We start from the raw sequence: 9,953 nt of genomic DNA on the forward strand, positions 1-9,953 counted from the left end.
GTTACTGGTGTGTGACTGGTGGGTGCCTGCTTCCCCCCAGTTCGCCAGGCACACGGCTCACTGTGCTTGCTAGGCCGAGAGAAGGGGGAGCTGGATCCGAGTTCTTACCAAGTCTCTGTTTATTCAGACCACCCCTGAGGGTGCTGGGAGCTAGTGCACAGTCTGGGCGGCCCCTTGCCTACTGCAGCCCCAGAGATACTGGAAGGAGTCGGGGTGGGGGGTGAGAGAGCAGTCGGAGCAATGCTGTGTAACCCGAGCAGGGACCTGAGTGAGGGCCACATGGCTTCAGCTGTCGGGGCTCCCAGAGGGATGGCTGCTTACTGTGGGGTCAGCGAATGGCAGGGACTGCCCTCCTGTGGGCACTGGGGAAGGGATAAGTTCAGGGTTAGGGTCAAGGTCAGAGTCAGGATCAGTGTCAGGTTAGGGTTAGGGGTTAGGATTGAAGTGAGAGTGAGAGTCAAGGTCAGGTTCAGGTCAGCTCAGGGTCCTAGTGCAGGTCAGGGCTTTCCTGGTTGGCTTAGTCAAGAGTTGTGCAGAAGTGAGCTCTGGCTTTTGTCTCACTGTGAGCAAGAACCAGGGTTGGGGACCAGGCTGCCAAGGCCTTGATCTGTCCATGACCTCGGCCAAGTCCTTCCCCTAACTGGGTCCTCTGCGCTGTGTGTAAGGAAGGTTGTTGCTAGGCACTATTGTTCTGCCATCCAGGAAGGAGGAGGAGACCTGGAGCGGAGGAACATATGTTCTGCTCCTGGAGAGACACAGGACTGAGCGTCTAGGTCAGGATGGGGACTGAACCCAGACAGCCTCACTCCAGAGCCCAAGCTCCACCTGGGGGGTGAGCTGGAGCCCAGGAGTTGGGGCCACCTCCCCTCTCCCCACGTGCACAGGAGGTGCCTCGAGATGGGCAAGTCTCTCCCAAAGCCACCTCCGCATGTGCCCCTGGATGAGGCCTGCCCCCTCAGATCCAAGGGGGGCTGGCAAGAGACCGGGAGAGGGGGAGGTGGTCCCGTCAGCAGTACCAGGTGGCGGGTGACAGATCCAGCAATCAGTTCAGTTTAGAGCACTAGCTAGGGTCTGGAGGAAGCACACAGAGAAGTTTGGTTTTGCTCTTGTTCTGACAGTAGAGGGAGACCACAGGGCACCAGCAGTAATAAGATGACGCTAAGGGAGATGGTATCAGCATCTAGAAAATTAATCTTATTTTGTCATTTTGATGGAGGTCATCCTGCCTCCCGAGTCAATAGTCCTCAGTTCAAAGTATCCCGAGAGTGGGTGTCCAGGACTTAGATCGAAGGCAGTGGTGATGGTCTTGGGACGAGGTTGCCAAAGCATTCTGAGATGACAGGCTGGGCCAGGTGTTCTGCAGGTGAGAGCCAAGTCGCTAATGCCCCCCTCCCCGACGTCTCTGACCTTCGAGAGTCCGAAGTGCTCCTTCCCCACCAATGGAGCAGCAATCCTTTCATGGCCGCACGGTCAGTATATGTATGACCTGTCCCTGCGGTACAGGGTCTTTTACCCTTTTAGAAGTCCTCGCCATTTCTTACACTGGCTGGATTCATCCCTAGGAGATTCCTGTGTGGGGCATCCCAGAACGTGGTGGCCATGCTGGCAGGACCACCTTAGGAGCTGTCACCTCATACTCATGCTCATTATCAGCAGTGTCCACAACTGCCTGATCCAGCAAGCATAGGCACGAGTTAAGGGAAGCCCCAGACTTGTCATCTCAGAATGTTTTGGCAGCCTCGTCCCAGACCATCACTACTGCCTTCAGGAAACCAGGCTACGGGACCTGTGGGTGGCAGAGCAGAGCTGAAGGTGGGCACAGGAGGGGAAAAGGGAAGCGGGAGAAGGGTCATTACGTGAAAGGTCCCATGAGTGCCAGATAGTTGTCTGCTGTTGGCACTCGTGACCATGAGGGTGGCATCACTGTCCGACTGGATGTGTTCAGGGAGTTCAAATATGTAGCAGCACACTTAGGAGTTCTCAAATGGTGTGGCCTGCATTTGCTCTGCAAGTGGGAATTGTGTTGTACCCAGAAAGGGTATCACTGTAGTCAACATCCAGTGGTACCCCTGGGACAAAGGTAAAGGGTTTCTAGAGTCTACTTGCCAGGACTGGCCAGGTCTAGTACACTGGACCATGCACCCCAGAGTTCCCTTTGTCATTTGCTGGTGGAGCTGCCAGTCAGGCACATTAGCCAGGCTTCCTTGGCCTCAGGTGCTGGCATTGCCAGGCTTTGATCTATGGCTTGATTGCCATGCCCTTTGTGATGATGTATCCAGGTGGCTGTGGTCTTTACCTGTGTGATGCAGAATTGGTCAGCGTGTCGCTTCCAATGATGTTCATTGCCAAAGCATCCTTTTCCATGGGTCATGGACAGAGTGCCTGGGTCCTGTGCAGTCTGCTGCCACAGTGTCCCTAAGGGGCTGGGATTCGATCCCGGTTGTTCAGTTGTCAGGTGCTACACTGATGTCCATTGGCTACTGGCTGCAAGTTGGTGAAAATGTAACAAGATGTGTTCAGGGGATGTCTTCCAGGACAAGCACCAGTCTGCATCTCTGTCCACGGGCAGAATTTTTTCCTTTCTACATGCTTTGGCTTTTTCCTGTGGCTGCCCAGCCACAGTGGACCGTTTAATATAACTGGTCTGACTGTGCATCGGGCCCAGGCATCCTCTGGGACCTTGGTGTACTGAAGACCCCATGCCGGAGGTTCACCCATTCATGCAGGTGAGAGAGTCCATTGATGGCTGGTTTACTTCTTTCTTGGATGTACCAGTTTCATTTAATAACAGGTGCTTGCTGGGCAGGGCCCACTTTATCCCATAACACATGTGCCGGGGAGGAGCAACACAAGTGGAGCTGGTCTCTCGTTGTCCACCTATGCCCAGTTAGAAGCCAAGTTAATTGGCCCTCACATGGGGTATGCCTAGCCGTGACTGTCAGGCAACTGCCACTCAAAACAGCAGGGGTCGCCTTTGCTGCGTGTCAACTTCCTTCTGCCCCAGGCTCCAGGTTGCATATCTCAGTCCCCCACACTGTCATTGGAAAGCTCTTTAGGACAGTTGGCCTGAGCGGGAGGCAGTCTGTACAGCCTGCTGGTTGCTTTCTTTAAGCACTTGGCGTCCACCGCTCTTTAGTTGGTGTGTGGTGATCTCCTTCCCCGTCCACCCTTGTCTTCTAAACTGCTTTACTGCCACCATGTGGCTGGGCCAGGGAGCCTGGAGGGCACCTGTTGGGCACCAGTCCCAATGTCACTGTCCTAACTGTGGCCTTTCCCCAATGGCAGCATCCCTCACAGTAAGGAGAAGTAGTTCTCATCCTAAAACCTCTATTTCCACAAGGCATTATTCAGCAGGGTCAGCTACCTGGGTGTGTGGAATGTCCACCAAATGAAACAACACAGGTTAGTTTCAAGCACGTGGTAGGGCCAGTGTTGGCTGAAACGGCACCTTTGTAACCTAAAAAGGACAGCCTAAAGCACTATCCTTGCCTGGAGAGGAGCGGCCAGAGATCTCATCAGGAGCATATAGGGCCACAGCCCCGTGGAGTGTGGCTTTTTTCCCTGTTAAGACAACCTTCTGACTGGAGTTACAAATCCAGCACACAGTGATAGCTTCTGCATCAGAAACATAGGTTCCTCCACCTTGTGAGGGACAGCAGTTCTTTTCTTGCTGCCCGAGGGAGGCACCCCCTTCTCAGAGTTCTGGGTTCCTTCCCCATAGGGCCCGTCTTCCAAGTTTCTATGTTTTTGTATCTTTAGCCTCCCCCATTTCTTCCTCCAGCCCTGGGGAGAGGAAGCTGCTTTATATAACTGTTAGAGCATTCTTTTTTTTGCCTTTTCAGTTCTTCGGCTGCTGGGTGTGGTAGGCAGAATAATTGTCCTCCGAAGATGTCCACAACCTAATCCCTGGAAGCTGAGAATAGGTCACCTTACATGGCAGAAGGGACCCTGTAAATGTGGTTAAGTTGAGGGCCTTGCAATGGGGAGCCGATCCTGGGTTATCTGGGTGGGTTCAATCTAATTATGGGTCCTTAGAAGTTGAGGAGGGAGACAGAAGAGAATCAGAGGGAGATGTGACCACCGAGGAATGGCTCGGGAGATGGCAGGGTTGGAGCACGGGAATGTGAGAGCCTCTAGAGACTGGAAAAGGCAAAGAAATGGATTCTCTCCTAGAGCTTCCAGAAAGGAACACAGCCCAGTGAGAGCCGTGTTGGATTTCTAACCTACAGAACTGAAAGAGAATGCATTTGTGTTGTCTGAAGTGACCAAATTAGTGATAATTTGCTCTTGCAGCAATAAAAAACACATAACTGGTTAATGCTTTTATATTAAATTCTCTTTGTTACTATAACTGGTGAGGTTTCATCTTCCCTGCCCTGGGCTAATTCAGAGACTCCCTCCAACTCCCTCACGTCCTGCATGTTCCTGTCACTCCAGATGGTGGGCAGTGTGAGCTCAGGGCAGATCCCGTGTCTCCCACCTCTATCTCTCATGCTGGGTGGCCCTGACGTGCAGGAAATTCTTCCCTCTGATGGGCCTCTGGGTGTCTCTAATCTTGTGTGTCCTATAACTGGCCCCTGGATGGCACAGACGCCACAGGATTCCCAGGCTCCCAGGAAGCTAAGATTCTATTCCCTCCTTGCTTGTGACATCTTCAACTTATAAAGTACCCTGTCATCATGTAGGGTCTCCCCAGAGTTGGGGCTTTTGGCCCCAAACCCTCTTCAGCCTTTCACTTTAGACCCTTTTGGTCACGTAGACCCAACTCACTCAGGGCAGGTAACAGAACACATGCCCTCCAGTTCTCTTTCATAAAAAGGGATGGTGTAGCTTCCTCCACAGACCACAAAAACAAGCACCAGATAAACTAAATAGTTAAAAGGTAAAAATAAAACTAAATGTATTAGAAGAAGAGAGAGCAGAATAAGTCCCCAAATTAGTATGTGAAAGAACATTTTATTTAAGGATGAGCATGAACTCCTGTTGATGCTGCCTAATGGTTTTGGGGACCAAATTAAAATAGTAGACCACCTGGTAGACTGTACCAACTATCCGTGCATAGGCTAGAAAATTCATTCAAGAAGTGGAGGGTAGGGGGGGCCGGAGGAAGATGGCGGAAGAGTAAGACGCGGAGATCACCTTCCTCCCCACAGATACATCAGAAATTCATCTACACGTGGAACAACTCCAACAGAACACCTACTGAACGCTGACAGAGGACCTCAGACCCCCCAAAAGGCAAGAAACTCCCCACATACCTGGCCGGGTGGATGAAAGGCTCTTGGTGCTGCAGCCAGGAGTTAGTGCTGTGCCTCTGAAGTGGGAGAGCCAACTTCAGGACACGGGTCCACAAGAGACCTCCCAGCTCCACATAATATCAAGCAGCGAAAATCTCCCAGGGATCTCCATCTCAACACCAGCACCCAGCTTCAGTCAACGACCAGCAAGCTACAGTGCTGGTCACCCTATGCCAAGCAACTAGCAAGGCAGGAACACAACCCCACCCATTAGCAGAGAGGATACCTAAAAACATAATAAGGCCACAGGCACCCCAAAACACACCACCAGACGTGGACCTGTCCACCAGAAAGACAAGATCGAGCTTCAACCACCAGAACACAGGCATTAGTCCCCCCCACCAGGAAGCCTACACAACCTACTGAAACAACCTTAGCCACGGGGGACAGACACCAAAAACAACGGGAACTACGAATCTGCAGCCTGCAAAAAGGAGACCCCAAACACAGTAACATAAGCAAAATGAGAAAGCAGAAAAACACACAGCAGGTGAAGGAGCAAGATAAAAACCTACCAGACCTAACAAATGAAGAGGTAATAGGCAGTCTACCTGAAAAAGAATTCAGAATAATGATAGTAAAGCTGATCCAAGATTCTATTTCCCAGATCCAAAATCTTGGAAATAGAATAGACAATATGCAAGAAACAGTTAACAAGGACCTAGAAGAACTAAAGATGAATCAAGCATCGATTAAAAACACAATAAATGAAGTGAAAAATACTCTAGATGGGATCAATAGCAGAATAACTGAGGCAGAAGAACGGATAAGTGAGATGGAAGATAAAATAGTGGAAATAACTGATGCAGAGAAAAATAAAGAAAAAAGAATGAAAAGAACTGAGGACAGTCTCAGAGACCTCTGGGACAACATTAAACGCACCAACATTCGAATTATAGGGGTTCCAGAAGAAGAAGAGAAAAAGAAAGGAACTGAGAAAATATTTGAAGAGATTATAGTTGAAAACTTCCCTAATATGGGAAAGGAAATAGTTAATCAAGTCCAGGAGGCACAGAGAGTCCCATACAGAATAAATCCAAGAAGAAATACGCCAAGACACATATTAATCAAACTGTCAAAAATTAAACACAAAGAAATCATATTAAAAGCAGCAAGGGAAAAACAACAACACACAAGGGAATCCCCATCAGGTTAACAGCTGATCTCTCAGCAGAAACTCTACAAGCCAGAAGGGAGTGGCAGGACATAATTAAAGTGATGAAGGAGAGAAACCTGCAACCAAGATTACTCTACCCAGCAAGGATCTCATTCAGATTTGATGGAGAAATTAAAACCTTTACAGATAAGCAAAAGCTGAGAGAGTTCAGCACCACCAAACCAGCTTTACAACAAATGCTAAAGGAACTTCTCTAGGCAAGAAACACAACAGAAGGACTATACCTACAATAATGAACCCAAAGCCATTAAGGAAATGGGAATAGGAACATACATATCAATAATTACCTTAAATGTAAATGGACTAAATGCTCCCACCAAAAGACACAGAGTGGCTGAATGGGTACAAAAACAAGACCCATATATATGCTGTCTACAAGAGACCCACTTCAGACCTAGAGACACATACAGATTGAAAGTAAGGGGATGGAAAAAGATATTCCATGCAAATGGAAATCAAAAGAAAGCTGGAGTAGCAATTCTTATATCAGACAAAATAGACTTTAAAATAAAGACTATTAGAAGAGACAAAGAAGGACACTACATAACGATAAAGGGATCGATCCAAGAAGAAGATATAACAATTGTAAATATTTATGCACCCAACATAGGAGCACCTCAATACATAAGGCAAATACTAACAGCCATAAAAGGGGAAATCGACAGTAACACAATCATAGTAGGGGACTTTAACACCCCACTTTCACCAATGGACAGATCATCCAAAATGAAAATAAATAAGGAAACACAAGCTTTAAATGATACATTAAACAAGATGGACTTAATTGATATTTATAGGACATTCCACCCAAAAACAACAGAATACACATTTTTCTCAAGTGCTCATGGAACATTCTCCAGGATAGATCATATCTTGGGTCACAAATCAAGCCTTGGTAAATTTAAGAAAATTGAAATTGTATCAAGTATCTTTTCCGACCACAATGCTATGAGACTAGACATCAATTACAGGAAAAGATCTGTAAAAAATACAAACACATGGAGGCTAAACAATACACTACTCAATAATGAAGTGATCACTGAAGAAATCAAAGAGGAAATTAAGAAATACTTAGAAACAAATGACAATGGAGACACGACGACCCAAAACCTATGGGACGCAGCAAAAGCAGTTCTAAGGGGGAAGTTTATAGCAATACAATCCCACCTTAAGAAACAGGAAACATTTCGAGTAAACAACCTGACCCTGCACCTAAAGCAATTAGAGAAAGAAGAACAAAAAACCCCCAAAGTTAGCAGAAGAAAAGAAATCATAAAGATCAGATCAGAAATAAATGAAAAAGAAATGAAGGAAACGATAGCAAAGATCAACCAAACTAAAAGCTGGTTCTTTGAGAAGATAAACAAAATTGACAAACCATTAGCCAGACTCATCAAGAAAAGAAGGGAGAAGACTCAAATCAGTAGAATTAGAAATGAAAAAGGAGAAGTAACAACTGACACTGCAGAAATACAAAAGATCATGAGAGATTACTATAAGCAACTCTATGCCAATAAAATGGACAACCTGGAAGAAATGGACAAATTCTTAGAAATGCACAACCTACCAAGACTGACTCAGGAAGAAATAGAAAATATGAATAGACCAATCACAAGCACTGAAATTGAAACTGTGATTAAAAATCTTCCATCAAACAAAAGCCCAGGACCAGATGGCTTCACAGGCGAATTCTATCAAACATTTAGAGAAGAGCTAACACCCATCCTTCTCAAACTCTTCCAAACAATATCAGAGGAAGGAACGCTCCCAAACTCATTCTACGAGGCCACCATCACCTTGATACCAAAACCAGGCAAGGATGTCACAAAGAAAGAAAACTACAGGCCAATATCACTGATGAACATAGATGCAAAAATCCTCAACAAAATACTAGCAAACAGAATCCAACAGCACATTAAAAGGATCATACACCATGATCAAGTGGGGTTTATTCCAGGAATGCAAAGATTCTTCAATATATGCAAATCAATCAATGTGATACACCATATTAACAAGTTGAAGGAGAAAAACCATATGATCATCTCAATAGATGCAGAGAAAGCTTTCGACAAAATTCAACACCCATTTATGATAAAAACCCTGCAGAAAGTAGGCATAGAGGGAACTTTCCTCAACATAATAAAGGCCATATATGACAAACCCGCAGCCAACATTGTCCTCAATGGTGAAAAACTGAAACCATTTCCACTAAGATCAGGAACAAGACAAGGCTGCCCACTCTCACCACTCTTATTCAACATAGTTTTGGAAGTTTTAGCCACAGCAATCAGAGAAGAAAAGGAAATAAAAGGAATCCAAATTGGAAAAGAAGAAGTAAAGCTGTCACTGTTTGCAGATGACATGATACTATACATAGAGAATCCTAAAGATGCTACCGAAAAACTAATAGAGTTAATCAATGAATTTGGTAAAGTAGCAGGATACAAAATTAATGCACAGAAATCTCTGGCATTCCTGTACACTAATGATGAAAAATCTGAAAATGAAATCAAGAAAACACTCCCATTTACCATTGCAACAAAAAGAATAAAATATCTAGGAATAAACCTACCTAAGGAGACAAAAGACCTGTATGCAGAAAATTATAAGACACTGATGAAAGAAATTAAAGATGATATAAATAGATGGAGAGATATACCATGCTCCTGGATTGGAAGAATCAATATTGTGAAAATGACTCTACTACCCAAAGCAATCTACAGATTCAATGCAATCCCTATCAAACTACCACTGGCATTTTTCACAGAAGTAGAACAAAAAATTTCAAAATTTGTTTGGAAAAACAAAAGACCCCGAATAGCCAAAGCAATCTTGAGAACGAAAAACGGAGCTGGAGGAATCAGGCTGCCTGACTTCAGACTATACTACAAAGCTACAGTAATTAAGACAGTGTGGTACTGGCATAAAAACAGAAAGATAGATCAGTGGATCAGGATAGAAAGCCCAGAGATAAACCCACGCACATATGGCCAACTTATCTTTGATAAAGGAGGCAGGAATGTACAGTGGAGAAAGGACAGCCTCTTCAATAAGTGGTGCTGGGAAAACTGGACAGGGACATGTAAAAGTATGAGATTAGATCATTCCCTAACACCATACACAAAAATAAGCTCAAAATGGATTAAAGACCTAAATATAAGGCCAGAAACTATCAAACTCTTAGAGGAAAACATAGGTAGAACACTCTATGACATAAATCACAGCAAGATCCTTTTGGACCCACCTCCTAGAGAAATGGAAATAAAAACAAAGATAAACAAATGGGACCTAATGAAACTTCAAAGCTTTTGCACAGCAAAGGAAACCATAAACAAGACCAAAAGACAACCCTCAGAATGGGAGAAAATATTTGCAAATGAAGCAACTGACAGGGGATTAATCTCCAAAATTTATAAACAGCTCATGAAGCTCAATAGCAAAAAAACAAACAACCCAATCCAAAAATGGGCAGAAGACTT

The sequence above is a fragment of the Hyperoodon ampullatus genome, assembly GCF_949752795.1.
Source record: "Hyperoodon ampullatus genome assembly, chromosome: 10".
NCBI classification, from domain to species: domain Eukaryota; kingdom Metazoa; phylum Chordata; class Mammalia; order Artiodactyla; family Ziphiidae; genus Hyperoodon; species Hyperoodon ampullatus.